The following is a 17,984-nucleotide window of genomic DNA, read 5'->3' as shown; positions in this document are numbered from 1 at the left end:
GCTGTAAGTGAGTGTGTGGATGTAATACTTAAGTTGGGAACAGTGTTTCACTTTAAGCTGCCAGTCTTGCACTGAAACGCTACTTAGTAGCAAAGTGCACATTAAACGAATTAAAATTTCAACTGAAAGGGCTTGTAGTAGCTGTCTGCGGTGAATCACGGTTAGACGGGGGTGTTTCTCCAGAGTTTTCTGAATGGGTAAGTACTCCACGCGGTTCAGCGCAGCCACCCTTCAGCTTGAAGTGTAGAATTACCGCTGCTTAACGAAAAAAGAACAATAGTTTGTGTCCTGTGAATGAAGGTTGTCATTCAGACACCCGACAGCCGCGGGCGCCGCTGGGTCCGGCGGGAATCGGCGCGGGTGGCCGCCTGGGGCACACTGCTGCGCAGTGAAATGGAGGACGGGCGAGCGGGCCGTGCCTGCGGGCCAGCAGCCCAGGGGCTGTCCTGGACGTGCCCCCTCTTGCCTCGAGTGCCGGCAGGCGGGTGCTGGCAGAGCTACCGGACCGGGTCCCTCGCAGCCCCTTCGCCCTCCCGCCTGCGGGGCCTCACCCCCGGAGCGGCTCCTTTAAATCCGCCTGGAGGTCACCGCAGGCTTCGCTCGGACCGGCCCTGCTCGCGCGGCTCGAGCCAATCCTTTTCCAGGTGTGTGCCTTCCCCGGGGCCAATCAGAAAGGAGCGCCTTGGAGGCGGGAGGCCAGCCTCCGTGATGGACTGCTCTGGTGGCCAATCACTGCCCGAACTGGACGGCAGAGGCATACGCGCAGCACCCAATAGGCTTGAGGCTGAGTAGGCGGGCCCGGCGTCGCCGGGCGCTGCGAGCCCCCCGCCGGGTGGCCGCGGTGAGGAGGGGAAGATGGCGGAGTGAGAGGAAGAGGCGAGGAGGCCGGGGCCGGCTGCGGCCCCGCGGCCTGGGCCGCGCTCAGGTGAGTGCGGCGGGGAGCAACGGCGACCTTCGGCGCGGAACCGCACCCAGCCCGGTGCCTGGTGCCCCGCTCCCTGATTGGGCTGGGTCCGGGTGCCCGCGCGCCCGCCTTCCCGTCCTGCTCCGTGATTGGGCTGGGCCTGGGCATGTTCGCGCCCGCCGCTTCCTGAGGCGGGTGCCGCCCGGCGCTCAGTGCCGCGGCCCCGGGCCGGGCCGGTGGGCGCAATTGCGCGGCTCCCTGCCCGCCCGCCAGCCTCACCTGGCAGCGCGGCCTCCGTGCCGGGGAGAGGGGGTTCGAGTGTGTGTGTGGGTCCGTGTGGTGACGGCGGGTGCCAGGCGGGGCGCGGCGGTGGGAACGTGCCCCTTCCACCCGGCCGCCGCCTAGAAAAGTCCGAGCAACTTCGGAGCTGGGGCGAGGCCGTGAGCGGGCGGGCAGCAGTGCGGGGCTGTAGCAGATGGCTGGGAGGGAAGCGCCTGCCTCCCGCACAGCAGAACGTCCGGACTGGCTGGGAAGAGCCGGAACGCGCTTTCGGCGAACAGCTGCCGCTGACAGAGACCGTGCAGACGAGAACCCAAAATGTAGCATCCGAAATTAGCCTGTTTGTCTCCGTCTGCAAGCATAGCGCTGGGTATAGTTACTCTTCTGTTATCGTTGTTATTCTTGGAATTTGTGTGCTGGATGGATTTGGCTGATTTGAATAGTTTTATCCTTCTTTTCTGATGTCTTTATGCTGTAGTGACACAGGCGTGCACAAAGGGGGTGGCTTCTAAGTCGTTTGACAAAATCAGAACGTGCAAGTGGTCTACAACACAATATAGAGAGAGAATATAGAGCAATTAATTGTAGCCTTCTGAATTCGTGTGATTGTTGATAGTGAGCCAAAAAGGACTTTGCATGTGGTGAAACATATAAAACCAGTGACGTATTAGTAATGTGAGGTCAGGTATGCCCTGAATTTTTCAAAATTATTGGAGGTATTTTGCACTACAGAATGGAACTTGGTTTAAATTAAAAAAAGGAGAGGAGGCGTCTTACTAAAAGAATTACTTTCAGTAGCCTGAAATTCCTGATGTGCTGTATTTGATAACAAGTCTTTAAATATCGAGTTTGTAATAGAGTTAGAAGTGACTTCATTTTCAGTGTGCATATCAGGTCGAAGTAAGAAATGAAGTGGTTAAATGAGAAGCATGGCTTTAGATCTTGTGGGGATGTGGCATTATCATACATAATGTAATAATGAATTAGTTGTTTGTAACTGCTGAAATAACTCAAAAGAAATACAGTAATCATATTTGATACAACCAGTTCCAAAAGCAGTAGCTGCTTATGAGAAAAATTTCCTAGGGTATGTTTTACAGTTTCATGTGCTGTATTATTCACGTAGTAACAGTAATAGCAGCTTATGAGCAACATAACATTAAGGCACAATATGCTGCTGATGATGAATATTCCTACGTATGCATGTCTGTGTATGAATTGGTAAGATATACCAGGGGATTTGCCTTTGGCATATTGCATGTAAAGATATTTCTGCTTTATGTTATCATTAAAAGAATAATAACCAATCAACTTTCTTTCAGAGAAAGTACGCTATTTTTGCAGTAAGGAAATTCAGTTGGATTAACATTTGTTCTTAAATGCTTTGAATTCACAAGAGCTTCGAGAAGTATCTTAGACCAGACAAAGCAACAAAAATAGTTTTCTGTTACCCTGGTCTATGTCAGATCAGCTCTCTCCACTGCTTTACAGCCTTGCCCATAGCGCTGTGAGTTTGCAGTGTGAAGATATGCACGAATATGGCGTTCATTTTATGCTGGTGACCCGTCGTTCAGGGGTGTCAAAAACCGTGGGCCAGCGAAGGGTAAAAATTCTGACCGAGCCTGTGGAGTGTGGAGTATCTCTTGAGCGCCTCCTACGTTCATTCTTAAAAGCTAGAAAAGGACCAGTGTTTGAAGCCAGCCCTGACATGCCGGAGGTTACATGAACGCAAGATGTGAGCACTTGTGCAGTCTTAAAGAGAAAGCGATGATATTCCTAAAATAGTATGTGAAGGGATGTTTCTTTAACCTGAGCAGTATTCAAGGAGCATGTTACTGCAGTGTGTGTGTCATGGGATAGAAAGCTCAGCTGTAAAACAGCCTTTCCTGTTTTCTCTGCCACTGTAAGAAGTTCTGTTCAACGTTGTACTGTCAGTGTAACAGTTATCCATTGGAAACCTCATAGGAGGGGAAGGTGGTTTTCTTAAAAATATAAAGTGAAGCATAGCACTCATTTAGGCTTGAAGTCTTCTGAGTGGCAGAATGTGTGCTGTGCCCAAGATGTCTGTCCAGCAGACAAGCACCACAGCAGGGGCATTCAAGCTGTGTGCCCAGCAGTCTGGTGCTGCGTTGCTCATGTCCAGATGCTAAGTCTGAGATCCCTTAGAGAGGACAAAGGAAATCAGCTGGCAGGTCCTTATGTTTTCTGGCCTCTTCCTAGGCTGGCCACTATTCTAGGTTTCAGATATGTCTTTGTGTACCCTTTTGAAGGTGATAGTGGTCTCTGTCTCTAATATGCTGCTGGTGTCTACCATCCCGATCTGGTGTCTTCTGAAATTGCAGGGGGATGTGCTGGGATCTTGATGACCTGCTAACCTTGGTGCTGTTAACACAAGTGCTTTTGAGAGCCCTATTCCTGTTCTTTGTTCCTTTTGGTGCCCCCACACTCAGACATTCCTATTCGTAACGGGGCTGGAGCATCTCCCATATGAAGACAGCCTAAGATTTGGACGCTTCAGCCTGGAGAAGAGAAGGCTGAGTGGAGACCTCATAGCAGCCTTCCAGTATCTGAAGGGGGCCTATAAGGATGTTGGAGAGGGACTCTTCATCAGGGACTGTAGTGATAGGACAAGGGGGTAAACAGGAGAGGTTCAGGTTAGATATAAGGAAAGCTCTCTCCAGTCACACCAGTCTTAGCCTTTCTATTGCAGTTCTCTACATTGGGTTTAGATGACTTGTTAACTAGAAAGTGGAAGGAGACAGAAGCAGCTAATTTTTTTTTGCAGGACTGTAAGTTACTTCTGTTGTATTTTGTGCTTCTAATTTAAGCTTTTGTCATTATCAGTTTTTCGGTTAAATTTGACCCTTTTTAAGCCATGGGAGAGATCTTAGTGGAGTTGTGGTCTGTAGCACTAATTTTGCTTTTTGTATCTTCACACATCACCACAGTTAACTTTTAAGTTTTTGTGTCTTGGTCTTTTTACCTAAACCTGCTTCTAGATCTTTCCTTCCTCACATACTTCTCAGGCTGTAGGGAAGAGATTATCTTCTATGTCCCTGTTAATACTGTTTATCTCCTGGAGCATTTGCATGTGTGGGAGAGAAAGATAGTATTTTGGAAAGCTGGATTTGTTGGATCTGAGTTTCTGCTTACCAGTATAATTAAAACTAAGGGTACCTTAAAAAGGAGTGTGTGGGGTGGGGTGAAACTTAGCATAATTGTAAGCTGTTGATTTTAGTATAGCTTCCAATTAAGTGTACTGATTATGTCAGAGCATTGAGTTTTTTTCCTCTTTTCTCTTTTCCCCCTTGGTGCATTGATCAGAGAGCATGTGGATCTATACGAAAAGACAAATGGTGCAGTTTTGGTGGTAAATTTATTTATGAGATACTTCATCTCTTTTTTTGGCTTTGAAATCCTTGAAGTTTAGTTGCCTGTATCCAAGAAGTTGTCTATCTAAATGTGAGATTTGAAGTTCATGGAAACTTAGCCTTTAGTTATGGTAGTTAAAAAAAAAAGAAAAAGCATGAATGGGCAGTAGGCCAAAACTTAATAAAAATAAAACTTTCTGAATTCTTATCATAACAAGATTAATATATTTTTTGAGTTATATGATAGTAATATAATTGAATTTTCATAAATATTTCTTGTCCTAGTTCAATTGATAATATGTTCAGTAAGGTATGAAACAAGAAAAATAGTTCCTTTTTTTTAGTTCATAATTTCCATTAGCTTTTAAGTGTAGAGTTGATCTTGTCACCCTCACTTTCAGTGCCTGCTAATTTTCAGTAGCCTTGATTTATATCCAGCTGCATTTGCAAGTTCTGTTGGTACGAGTGTGAACTCTGCTCCCACACAAGCTATGAAAGTCTGATAGAAAGCATATCAAGCAGAGCAGTTAAAACCCAGGGCATGCAAAGGCAGTGAACTTGTTATAATGAAAATTAAAAATAAAGTAGATTAAAGCCAACTAAATTTCAGCATTGGATAAATCATTCCTTTGTATGAGTTGCTCTAAGTGTCAACTCCTGCTTTCTTATAATAAGCCTTACTACAGTATTTAGTTTAGTTAATTCAGAGTTTTAGAATAAGTGAAAAACAGCCCAACTTTTCAAAGACTGGCCTTGGGAATTGTTCCTGTTCTGATAAGTATGTTTGGGGAGTACCTGATGTGAATCATTTGCTGTTGGTCCTCAGCTTCTCAAAGCCAAATACCGATGGCAGGTGCTTGAGGGAGGATTTGAGTAGGAAGGGTTAGAATTGATAACATGAGAATGGAATACCTACCCTGAAATTCAGGGCTAGGGGTTATCTCTGGATTTTCTGAAGGCATAGGGCCCTGATGCTTGCGGAAAGGCTGTGTTGTGCAGGAGGTGCTTTGGTGAGGATACTGGGAAGTTTTAATAACGTAATTACTGTGTGATGAAATAGCTCTGCCTGTAGCAATCCATTATTCTTGCAGTTAGGTTGTCTGCTCAGCATCCTGGAGAGCAGTCATTAGGCTTCCTTGTTACAGGGGTTTGTTATTAATGTGAAAGAATTTCCTGCCTTACTGGAGTCTGAAATTGTGCCTAAGTTCCTATGAAATGTGTGTCTGTTGATGGTAGCTTACCATAACAAGGGCATTTATCTTCAGAATATGCACAATTAAAAAGTTATTTTGGTAGTGGTATATACTTCATGCTCCAGAGATAGTCAGTTGAGCATGGGCTGTGGCTGTTCTCAGTAAATAGAAACCAAGAAATTCCAGGGAAAAAGGGAATTTGATACTGGGTAAACTACGTTTTGTGGAATGAGTGACAGACATGATTTCATTCCAGGGAGCAGAACAGTTTCTGAACAAAAGCCTTCAAGACATGTGCACCTGGAATACTGTGCTCGGTTCTGGGCCCCTCATTACAAGAAAGACATTGAGATGCTGGAGCAGGTCCAAAAAAGGACAAAGGAGCTGGTGAAGGGTCTGGAGCACGTCTCTCATGGGGAGTGGCTGAGGGACCTGGGGTTGTTCAGTCTGGAGAAGAGAAGGCTCGGGGGGACCTTACCACTCCTTGCAGCTGCCTGAAAGGTTGTAGTGAGGTGGGGCTCCATCTCTTCTCCCAAGTAACAAGTGATAGGACAAGAGGAAATGGCTTCAAGGTGCGCCAGGGGAAGTTGAGATTGGACATTAGGAACTATTTCTTCACCAAGAGTGTGATCAGACATTGGAACAGGCTGCCCAAGGCAGTGGTGGAATCACCATCCCTTGAAGTGTTCAAAACCCATGTAGATGAGGCCCTCACTGACATGGTTTAGTGGAGGACTTGGCAGTCCTGGGGTAATGGTTGGACTTGATGATCTTAAAGGTCTTTTCCATCCTAGGTGGTTCTGTGGTTCTGTGTGCTGCCCCTCAGCCTGTTCTTAATTCAGATTTGCTGTCTTGGGTCTTCCATGCTTGGGCCCAGTTCACTCCACCATCCTTTCCCTTAACTAAAGGAAGGGGGTGGCTATGATAATTTGAAAAGTAACATCAACATTTTTTCTGTAGAAAGTTTGAAAACATCAACTGGTTCCTGGAAGGCACAGCTAATCTTTTGTGTCTGTGCACATAATCATGTATGAATTGAATAGCTTCCTAGATGTAAATTTAATCTCATTTTTTCGTCTCTCTCTAGGCTCAATGAAGAGAATGTGGATTGATCAAAAATAACGGTGAGTAAAGCCAGAGGTACTAAGTATCACGTACTAAGCTTGTCAACTTTGTTGGTTGATTTAGGGTTTTTTAGGCTTTTGGGTTTTTGTTTTGTTTCTGTCCAAAGAAGTCAGGCATTGAGATTATAATATTTCATAGGATACTTTCAGAGAAGTGGAATGTTGCCACAGGGCCAGCTTTCAGCTTGGCCTTCACTTGAAAGAACCTTGATTTATCATATATTTTAACAGGAATAAATGCTTTAATGTTAGACAATTCCTGTCCCATGATGTCCTTTTGCTCTGCTAAGAGACACCAATTATGTAACTGTGTTAACTTGGAGTAGTTACCTTAAAAGTTGTGTTTGTTAAACAGTAGGACTGAAAGAATGGTAACACAGATGTCAGTTATCAAGTAGAAAGAAGTACATTCAAAATGTCTAAGGATGATCAACAACCTGTGGAGTTTTAATGTATTTTATTTTTCCATTGAGTGAAATAAAGATTTTTTGGTGGTTAAGGTGTGTAGCAGTGCTATATTCTGTTCTCAGCTCTGCCACAAACTTCTGGCATGTTTTGTTGCAGCTCTCCATGTCTGTTTTCCTCCATCTTCATAACAAGAATAAGACTTTCCCAGCAGTGTGGTGGTGAAGCTCATGATCAGCTGAAATATTTGAGTGCCTCAGAGAGAATGTGGTGGTGATGTGTGCTCTAGTTCCATTTCATGATCTACTTGCCGCTTTTAACATAGGAGTTGAAAATTGCCATGGGAAGATTATTTCTGAACTTGATCAACTAAAGGGTTAAGGTAATTAGAATAAGAAATACAGACAGAGAAGAGAGGAAGGGGTTAGAAAATATGCTGTATCCTCATGTTCTTGTATGGGGAAAGAGAAACCAAAGGAAAAAAATTCTCTTTCGCATCTCTCATTGCAGTACAGGAGAATGATAATAAAGATACCTGGCACTGGAGCGCATGCATGTTTCCTTCTAACCCAGGCTGGCATCAAACTTAAAGCAAGAAAACAAAAATCATGTCTTAACAGCTACCGTGACTCAGTGATACCAGGTGGGTGTCACTGTGAAAGGCCAGGAGATCAGGGACAAGATGAGTCAGGGTTACTAGTATCTAGTCTGTGTGATCTTCCAACTGTCATTTAGTGCTTTTTTTTTCTACAGCACTGTCAGTTTTGTGGTTAACTAGGGGATAGTTTATGGTGTTTCTTTGAATTGTGACCTGCCATAGCATAACATATTTTGTGTATGCAGTGTGCATCCAGGTGCTACCCCAACATTGTGATGCTGGGTGTTGGAGGCACAGTTAAGGAGCCCTGTACCTAACTAACAGTGGTATATTTTTGGATGCATTGCTCCTGAGTGAGCGTAGATTTCAGCATTTCTGTAGCATTTCCTTAGCCAGTTTATGGAGATCTACAGTTACATAAAAAATCTTAGAGCAAGGGATTATTGCAGTTTGGGAAGCCAGCTAATTTTGTTCATTAGAATCAGGCTTTTAAAGTAATGAACCAGTAGGCATGTTACTGTTGAATGTATTTTATTCTGATTGCTAAGCTACCCCTCTTTTTTATTTTGGGATTCCAGATCCTCTCCTGACATTCAAGAAGGTGGTCCTGTTGCTTGCTCGTAGGCTGTGAAGTGTTGATGTTTCTCTTCTAGCAAGCAAAAACCTGTCCTTCACTTCCATGGAGCTGAACGAACAAAGATCTCTTCACTTCTTGTTTCAACCATCTCACCCAACATTCGATTCACCAGATGACTTCTCCCACAGAAGTACCCCATCATTTTATCACAACTCAAAAGCAGAGTAACAGAAATCAGCAGTTGTTTCCCTGAAGAAATGTCCTCTGTGCAAGCTCTTCAGCCAGCTCTTGGCATTGTTTTAAAATAAGAAATATTTTGTAATCAGGTTCAAGTGGAAGCTAGTATTCACTGATACCTCCTTCTTCATTTTAGGAAGGTTAAGTACTTCACTGTGTCACACTGGAAGTCCTAGCAGATAAAGTGTCTGCAAGCATTGCTGTGTCAAGCTGTCTTGATATACTTAAAAAAATGCAGTAGGAAAAACGGAACGTATTTTCTGCTCTGACATGAGGAAGAAACTTACCAAGCAATTGGAGATGTCCCATACAGGTATTTTCTAGTCGAGGACCCAGGCTTGACTTTGGAGATAGATGTCTTTGATGTCAACTTGCATAAAGCAGCTAGTGCGGAGGAGCAAATGCAGAATTACCTTGTCTATAGTGTGTAAATGCATCGACCAAGGCTGTGATCAAAACGTATATTTGCCTGTCTAAACCTGATGTAGGTGCTGGATATGAAGAGCTTTCATCAGAATAAGAAATCACTCTGCAGCATTTAATTTTTGGCAAAGAAAAGTGAAGCTTTAAAGGCCTCTGGGGTAACAAAATGATGATTAGGTTTATGTTAAATCATTCTCCCCTCTGTCTTTTCATGACTCCTTAGCTGCAAAAGGAAGAAACCCAGGAACATGTGGTAGAAGAGATGGGGCAGAACTTCTTTCTTTATTAAAGAAATTAACTTCTGGTGGGATAGAAGAGACCAGAGAGGTAAAGTTGCAGTTTATCCACTTGACTTCCTTGGCACAGTTTGAGTTTTCAACACTGCTGATGGAATCAGTTTTTTGATTCTTCTGTGACTGAGAACTGATGTGACCTGTGTGTTACCATCTTTAAGGTAGAAACAGGCCCAAGAGAACAGGCTGTTAGCACGTAAGAGGGGTGATTTGAGAGAGAAAAAATACTTAGGACGGGCCTTTTTTGGTTCCTCTTATTCTTCCCCAAACTAAGACGCAGTCTGTTGTTCTTATGTTTACACAAGGTTCTTTGTCTCCATTGCTTGTGATTATATAGGATGTTTTCTGTCATTCTGAGATGGGAGTGTACGTTGGTTATGTGCTCCCTGCTGTCGTATTATATATGGGAAGTAAGATTTCTTGGCAAAAAACCCCACGACTGGGATATGTATTCTGTTCCACTTCAAATCTGAAGCTCTTCTTAGTGCACCTTATTCCGAGCTTGTGATTTAGCAAATGTGACTTACTAGCTTAAAGTAGTATTTTTAAATCTGGATCAAATAAAGGTATATAAATTCTGTTAATAGGTTTTGGGAGATGGTAGAATCATTGGGGGTGGGGGTGGTGTCTTAGATTTCTTCTTTTCTTCTGTGTTTCCTTTTAGAAAACTGCTGGAGAGAGTCAGACAGCCTGAAAATGGCTGACAAAGACAACAACTGAAATCCTTAAATCTTAATGATTGATTGCAAGGGCAGTATTCTGATACTTAAAATGCAGTCACGTTTTATGGGACCAAGTTCCATTGCAGAGTAAGGGCAAGTGTTGATGTTGATCCTCCTTTTCAGAGTTAAGTCTGTGTTTAGAGTTGCATTCTAACAATACAATTTAATGACAGCTTTCCCATTTGTTGTTTCCATGAAGAAAAGAGCAGACATGAAAGTGGTGGGCAAGACACCGCCTATCAAAGTAATTCCAACTGTAGTGAGCACTAAAATTTTGTGTAACATTGCAATGAGCTGTTTGATCATAGTCATGTTGATCTTGATGAGGCAACCACGAGCTTGCTGACTGCTTTTAAAAACATAGGATTGCTAAATATGGTCTGAATTTTCTGCCATCGGAGGCTACCAGAAAAGCACACTTCCTTTTAAGGCCTCCTTAGGTTGAAACTAATGGGATTTAAAGTAGATGTCTGTAGAAGCAGGATCCATCTCTAAGTGATGGAAAATACTGTCAATATTGTAGGATTGATTGGAAGTGGTTGGTTGGTATCTGGTGTAAGAAACAGCTGATTTTTAGGTTTGGGAATTTCCTTTTCTTCCTTCTGGTGTTAGGGCTAGCAGTTGTTTCTTGCGTAGCTTGATGGCAAAATAATTGGGGGACACGAAGGTATTTTTGTTTCCTGTGAACACGTACAAAAACAAAGCACTTGTCTGACTGGAGAGTAGCCACTTTAAGCTGTTTGATTTATTTTTCCATAGAAATAATCCTCACCATTTTGTAACCCTGCATTGTAACAAAAAATAGCTGACTTTTCCTGACTCTTCTCCATGGCAATGTAACATTAGTTTTCAAGTTTCATTTTAGAACAGAATATTTCTAGCAGGGCTAAGGATCTGTGGCTTTCACAGAAGTAATACCCATGCAAGCCCAGAAGACCCCCACTGCCATACATTTCTGGCCAGCACCTTACATAACTTCTGTGTTGGGAAATGCTGCCTCAGCCTACTTTTTATTGTTCCACATTTTTTTCCTCTGTTGGTTGGAAATCTTCCCATGTGAAACATGACAAAAACAAGGGGCAAGTGCAATAGAACATATATATATACATATATATATTTTAATACTTGTGGACAAAATGATGTTACAAGTTGTTTGAAAACAACAAAATCACCAATGTCTTCCATTTTGAGATGTGTATAGTTCCATAAGCATTAGTGCTTTGTAGCAAACTGTAGTGCCATGTTAGGATCAGTGCATGAGCCTAGTAGTATTTTTACAATTTGAGTGACAAATTATTAATAAACAGTGATAATAATGTAATTAACAATAGAAAGGATACAATAGAAATGTCACAAACGTGGTCTAAACATGCAGTATCCTCCCTTTGACAATGGCAACGCTATCTTTAGAAATGAAATGCCTTTACCTAATGGGCTTCATAGAATCATAGTTGGCTTTGTGCTTTTAGTCTATCTGTTCAACTGCAATAGTAAGCTGCTGTATGTAGGCATCCAGGATTCTCATCTCTTATTGGTGGGATTCTTTTTAGTCTTTGTTTAAGGTGTTTTCTTCCATGTGCAGCTTTTACAATTTTATTATTACCCATCCTGTTATAGACTCAAAAGTATGAATATGTTGATGAGTTTATGTGCATTTTGTGCACATCCCTGCTACTGTGAGATCATCTACAATATCCCTTAAGTGATTTTTTTTCTTCACCTATGACTATATAATCGTTACAATTAGTTAAACATTAACCTCATTATATAATAAGTTGATATTTGCAAAATGCTATCTGCATAATAAAAGTAGAAGGCTTTTATCCATTATTGCAGGAATGGGGAACCTTTCTTGACTGAAGTCCTGTTGAATCTTTTAGTACCTGTGGTGGATCCTGCATTTACACACATCATAATAAAAGAGATTGTAATAAGGTCAAGGGCTGTTGAAAAACAGCACTGCAGACTGTATCTGTGCAGCAGGCTATCTCAAGCATATGGGTCAGAGATTCCCCACCCCTGTATTACTGAGAAATCAATATCCTGTATTTTAGGTAACTTCTAGTGTTGCTTTCCAGCTCTAAGCTCAATTTTAGTAATTTCTGTCTCTCCCTCTGCTTTTTTTTCAGAAGAAAAGTTTAGACCAGGGGAGGTCCAAATGATTTTGCTCTCAATGGGCAGCTTGGACTGGTATGATTCCAGATGTGCGATGCTCTGTGGATGGCATCCTCTGATTTCCTAGGAGAAAGTCTTTTATTTGGTGACAGTATTGCTCTTCACCCATTTCTATCTTTTACAAGAACAAAATTCTCCTTCAACTTAGAGAGGATACTGCATTTTTTTTCCTGAGATCTGCCTGTAAATGGCCATTGGGGGAGGGAGGGAATGGGTAGCTTGGTTTTGATAAGATGTATCTCTAAAGTGATTAATCAAGAAGCATGTTCTTTGGTGCAAAAACAGTAACTGGGCAGAGTTAATGTATGTAACAGGGAAAGCAAACAAATAGAAACCCCTAAACAACCCACCCTCTGCATCTAATTGATTTCCAAGAAAATTGGTCAGGGGGGCCATTTACAGCAGCGCTCTGGGAACCTTTGCTGAAGAGTTAGGTTCAGTTTTCTGTGGAAGTAGCTGTACCATTAAATATAGTAGTTTAGTGCTTGGGAGAATCAATTGAAAAATACCTCTGAAACTGGAATGCAAAATAGCACAGTATGTAGGGGGAAGAATCCCTAATGCAAACAAAGCCATAAGATGATTTAATAAGAAAATAGAATTTTAGTAGCAATAACTGTTTTGCATGTGATAGTAAATAACTTGCATTAGCAAGACTGTACAGTAGAATAAGTGGGTAATAACCAAATAAGTTTGTGGCGCTCTGTGCTGCATGGAGTTGCGTGAAGAGTCTCTTCCTGAGAACATGGGTGAATTCCTCTTCTGTTCCTCTCATTGGAGGGAATTTAGCACTTGAATACATTGTTAATGAACCTGATATATATATATAAACAAAAAAGCTCTGTGACAGATCTGAAGCACTGCAGTGAGTGCTGGGGAAGAGCAGACAGTTCTTTTTGAGGGGATAGCTGAAGTTTTCTTCTAGTTTTCTCTCTTTTGTAGCTTAGCACTTCTGTTTCTCTGAGAAGAAACTAAACCCTTCCAAATACTAGAGTGTGATGGGAACCTGATTCTCAAGTTAAAAGCTTTTATTGTGGGACGTACTTTTTGTTTTCTTTGCTTAAAAAGACCAATCTGAGATGGTTTTAAATAAGAAATTAGAGAACACTTGACACTCAAACCATTTGTTACAGCCCCAGCACAACTGTAGAGGTCTAAAAATGTTGCTTTACAGGAAAATAATTTTAGCCTTGCTAAACACTGTTTGAAACTGTAATTGATTTCTGTTGATGCCTGAAGTTTTGCAGAGGCAAGTACTGTGGAGCCTCTGGTAAAGCATTATTATCTACAGCTGTAGCCTCTGCACCCAGCAAAGTATTTCCTATCAAAGGGTTACATAAAAGAGCCACAGGAGTTCTAAAATGTTCATAGTTGATGCTGCTTTCAGTGCAGAGAGGTGCAGAGACAACATGGCCTAACAGATAGTAACTCTGTTCAGAACACATTATTACATCAGAGGTTTGAATCTGTCTGGCTGGATTTCTTCTAGGAAGCTGAGGCAATTTGAAGTCTAACTTCCAGCTGAAAGGAAGCTTCTAGTGTTCTGAAATTATGGAGGTGAAGCCCTTTGGCTCTTCAGAAGTTGAGAATGGCACTGTGAGGGCTGTGAGCATTTTTGCAGTATAAAGTAACCAAAATAAGCATGAGAATGTCGAAGTGTTGGATAATCTGGAATATCTGTATGAAAAGCTAATTGATGTGGGAGGTTGTAATCCACTCAAATTCTAGCTAATGAATTATTGATCAAATTGGCAGCTGCCCATAGGGGACTTTAATTTGATTGTTATCTGCTTACATTAGAGAAATTATAAATTTATTCTGGACTGTGGTCAGCAAATACATTTCCATAATAATGAAAACATGGTCATGCTCCTGCTTCAGAAGTATGAACTTTGTGGCTGAATAGAATTCTAGGGTTTCTTCATTCAGAGAAGCATAAGGAGAGTGAGGTAAGAAATCAAGACTGCTGTAGCCAGGCAAGCTATTTGCATATTCTTCCCAGATCAGCCTTATTATAGTGGTATGTAGTCTGTTGTCTACTAGACTAGAAATCGCTGTTCACAGCAGCAAAAAGAATCCCTTTGCCTTTTGGCTCTTGTACTATGGCATGACTTTTGCTCCAACCCCTTTTATTACACTGCTTCTAAAACTAAATGAAAGTGTTAGATGCAACCACGTTGCAGTGTGGGGTATCAAAGGTGTAATGACCAGCACTGATACGCCTCTTCACAGAGCTAAACCCAGCTGATTACAAGTACGTGCTGTTTCCACATCCATTAGTGCTGCCACAGAAGGTCTAGCCAGAACTTGTGTTGGGAATTGCACCTTCAGGAATTGCACCTTCTGCAAGTGAGGATGATTGTCAAATTCAGGACAAAAAAAGTCTTGCAAAGGCTCCTTGATAGTGAGTGAGAAGAAATTTTACGGAGCTTCAGGACACTGACATGTTACACAAGGGTTACGCTGTCAAGAGCTCACACTGGTTTTTGGGCAGGAAAAGGAAAAATATGGAAGAACAGTTTCTGATGGATAATCAGGCTTGAAAATAACTGCTTCCTGCATCCCTAGGAAACTGTCTGGTCTTCCTCCAAAACCAAGGTTCCTGCTTGCTATTCAGGTACAGAGCTGCATAATGGCAATTCAGGTTAGATTCCATTTAATTTCTTTTACTGAATGATCTAGCATTGTGCCCCTGTAGTGCTTTGACTGGCAGACACACAAAGGCCAACAGTTGAACCAGGGTGTCTCATTTAACAGTGCAGAACACCAACAATGGATTCTTATGTCTCTTCCCTTTCAGTCTGCTCTATACTTTCTCCTGAGTTTTGGAGAAGGTGTCAATGTTCATGATGTGGGCAGGGTGTGTTTCTGTGTCTGAGCCTATGTACCAGGTTGTAATATAGACAGGTTCCCTACAGCTTTACAACATCTAAAGTTAAAGATAAAAAGTAATTTATTGTTTATTGTGTCCTATGTAAATCCTGTGTGCTTCTCTCCACTTCCCCTCCAAGTGAGTGTGCTTGCAGGTCAAATTAAAGGTGTCTAGTTCGTAATGCCTTGGGCATGAAGAACTGCATGGAGAAACTGAAGGCAAGTGGCACAGGCCCACAAACCAAATCTTAGAGCTAGTATTCTAATTATGCATGATTCAAAATGTCTAGTGTAACGTAGTTATTACCAGTAAATTGAGATATGCATTTATACATAATGAAGCAATAGGAATTAATATACCAATAGCTTGAACTTCTTGCTTTGGTTCTCAGACTTTGGGTTTTTTGGTTTTTAGAGAATGTGCTGCCCTTGTAGAGAAAGGGGCAGAATGTATAGGTAGGGACAGAAGCATGGCACCAAAACTGTAAATCAGGAACTAGGATCAGCAGAACTCGCCTTTATAACCTCTAGTCTGGTTCAAAGTAGTGTCCTGAGCATGTAAAAAGCAGGGCATGGACTAAGCATGTTTAGGGGCGAGATGAGGTTTCTCACCTGCTGCAGCTGTAGCAAGGAAAAGGGTGCAGAGTTTCTTACAATGTGCAGGGGGGAACAACTGGTGGGGGAAAAAACAAACAACAAGCAAACAAGTAATGGAAATCACAGATTCGACTTGAGTGTAGTACTTACCAGAGAGTAGATGATAAACTTGCTTGTGGTGAGAGAAATTATTTGAAGACTGAAATTAATAAGCACAGTATGTACATTTCAGGTGTTGAATAGCTTTTTAGTAGACAGTATTTTCAGGTAACTCTCTAGCCACATAGGCAGCTGTACTGAAGCGTACTGGTACCAGCCAGCAATAATGGCACCTGCAGGAATGAACCCGAAAATACTGGTAATCTTCTTGTATAGTTTTTAAGTTCTTTAAAGAGATTTTTAAAAGCAGTAACTGCGATTTGAGCACTGAAGGTCTTTCTCTTCTGCAACACAGGTTGCAATAGTGTTGTTTTTCCTTTATTTCACTTACTAAATAAAAGGGAATTTGGGTGCCATCTTTCTGTAGGCTTTTAGTGTGTTCTCTGAAATACTTCTCAGGTCCTTCAGTGGACAGTGAAGTGAATTTCTGCTGGCAGTTTGAAAATAACCTAGAAGTGTGGCATAGCCTATGTCACTAATACTTTTCCAAGTTTAACCTTGTGTTCAGACATGTAGAATACTAGCTTTTAGTGCCGATTTCCATACTTCTAGCTTAGCTTAGTTTTGTAGGTGGGCTTAACTTGTGCAGAATACTTCTCCATGTACAGGGGCACAATCCTCTGAAATAGAAAGTGTCTTGGAGGAAGAAATTGTGTGTCAAGTTAACTCCTGTTCATGCTTCATAGCCAACCATCCACAAAGCACCGTGATTTGGGTTAGAATGGGGGTTGTGTTTTTCTCATGAATGCTCTTTTTAGACTTAGAAGAATTGCCAAATGAAGCTAGGAGTGTTCTAAGAGAAGATGACTTTTATGGTGTCGGAAGTTAGACTAAATGAAATCCTTTGAGCCAACTTCTTCAAGCAAAAAGGGAATTTGTAGAACAAGTTTAGCTCAGTGGTTAACCATGGTCACCTAGTTCTTAGTGGGTATTTTTTAGAACACTTTGCATGCTTTTAAACTTTCATGTTTTCTTTGGTGTGGTGAGTAAGCAGTTGTATCCTTTGTTAATGCTTATTCCCCTCAATATAAAACCTGGGAATAAGCTACTTTAGGATGTCAGTGAAGATGATCTCCTTTTCAAAAGCATGGTACAACAGCAAAGGAGAAGTATTAGTGTTAGATTCTTAAAGATTACTTTAGTACTTAAAGAACAAACTAGAAAATACTTCTTATGTTGAACTTCTGATGCTGTGCTCACATGGGTCAGTAATTATTGGTGTCACTAGGAACTATGTATTCCCGTTGCACATGTTTTACATGGTAACAGTGAAAGAATGTCTCCCTGCAAAATCTGATGTTTTTCCAAAAGGCAGCTTGCTTTTATATCTATGCATCTTTGAGGATTTCAAGATAAGATTTTATTCTTTTGACACTGTAAAGAGGAACTGTTTAAAAATGAACTTGGAAACTCTGCACCTGTATACAAATTTTTTAGCAATAAAGCAGCACAGGCTGAGAATGCACTAAAAACTGGATGTGTCATTTGTTCAGAAGATAAATTAACCAACTTGCTACACACTCCACTTCTGAGATGTGTTTGTACTTGCTGTACCTTTGTGCAAACCCAACAATTTGGGCTGAACCTGCACAAGCTGTGTATCTGCTGTGGGTCCAGCTCTCCCAGCAGACCTCAGGCACAGGAGCCTCATGACTTCTTGGAAGGCAGATAAAGAAAAGTTACTCCACTCATACTAAGATGGGCAATGTATCAGTTAAAGCTTTAAGGGCTCTTTTAGATGATTGCAGAAAGCTTCTTGCTTGCACAGACTGGCTAAATTAATAAGCCCTCTAGAAAACTTTCATCTGTGTGGATTATTTGTTGTTTTGGCAGCTCCATGTCTGAATAGTTCCTCCTATGGCTGGCATCTCACACCTGCAGTGAGGCACAACTTCCTTGCAGTTGGTGTCAAAATGCTGTAATACAGCAAAACAGTGGCTCAGGAGGCTGTGCTGAAAAAGCCATTGGCTGCTAATCCTGCTACAACCTTTCCAAGACCTGTTACAGATTGTTAACCCTTAAGCTAGTTTGTAGAAGATTTTCAGTATGATTGTTA

At 41.9% G+C, this 17,984-nt stretch overlaps 1 long non-coding RNA gene across 3 annotated transcripts; it reads left to right on the top strand.

Moving 5' to 3' along the window:
* The first annotated feature begins 677 nt into the window (after positions 1-677).
* Positions 678-17,400, top strand: LOC134172565 (uncharacterized). 3 transcript variants are annotated; one of them, XR_009967960.1, is made up of 4 exons: positions 678-925; positions 6,835-6,871; positions 7,436-7,658; positions 8,453-17,400. It is a non-coding gene; the product is annotated as an uncharacterized LOC134172565 (long non-coding RNA). The 3 variants fall into 3 exon arrangements; XR_009967958.1 differs by lacking the exon at positions 678-925 and adding an exon at positions 1,237-1,553 and having other exon boundaries at positions 7,436-7,549; XR_009967959.1 differs by lacking the exon at positions 678-925 and adding an exon at positions 1,237-1,553.
* The last annotated feature ends 584 nt before the right edge of the window (positions 17,401-17,984 follow it).

The sequence above is a fragment of the Pezoporus occidentalis genome, unplaced genomic scaffold, assembly GCF_034315485.1.
Source record: "Pezoporus occidentalis ecotype Australia unplaced genomic scaffold, CSIRO_AGI_Poc_V1 ctg46, whole genome shotgun sequence".
Taxonomy (NCBI): domain Eukaryota; kingdom Metazoa; phylum Chordata; class Aves; order Psittaciformes; family Psittacidae; genus Pezoporus; species Pezoporus occidentalis.
Note: the sequence above shows the minus strand (reverse complement) of the source record. Positions and strands in the feature narration are given on the sequence as shown.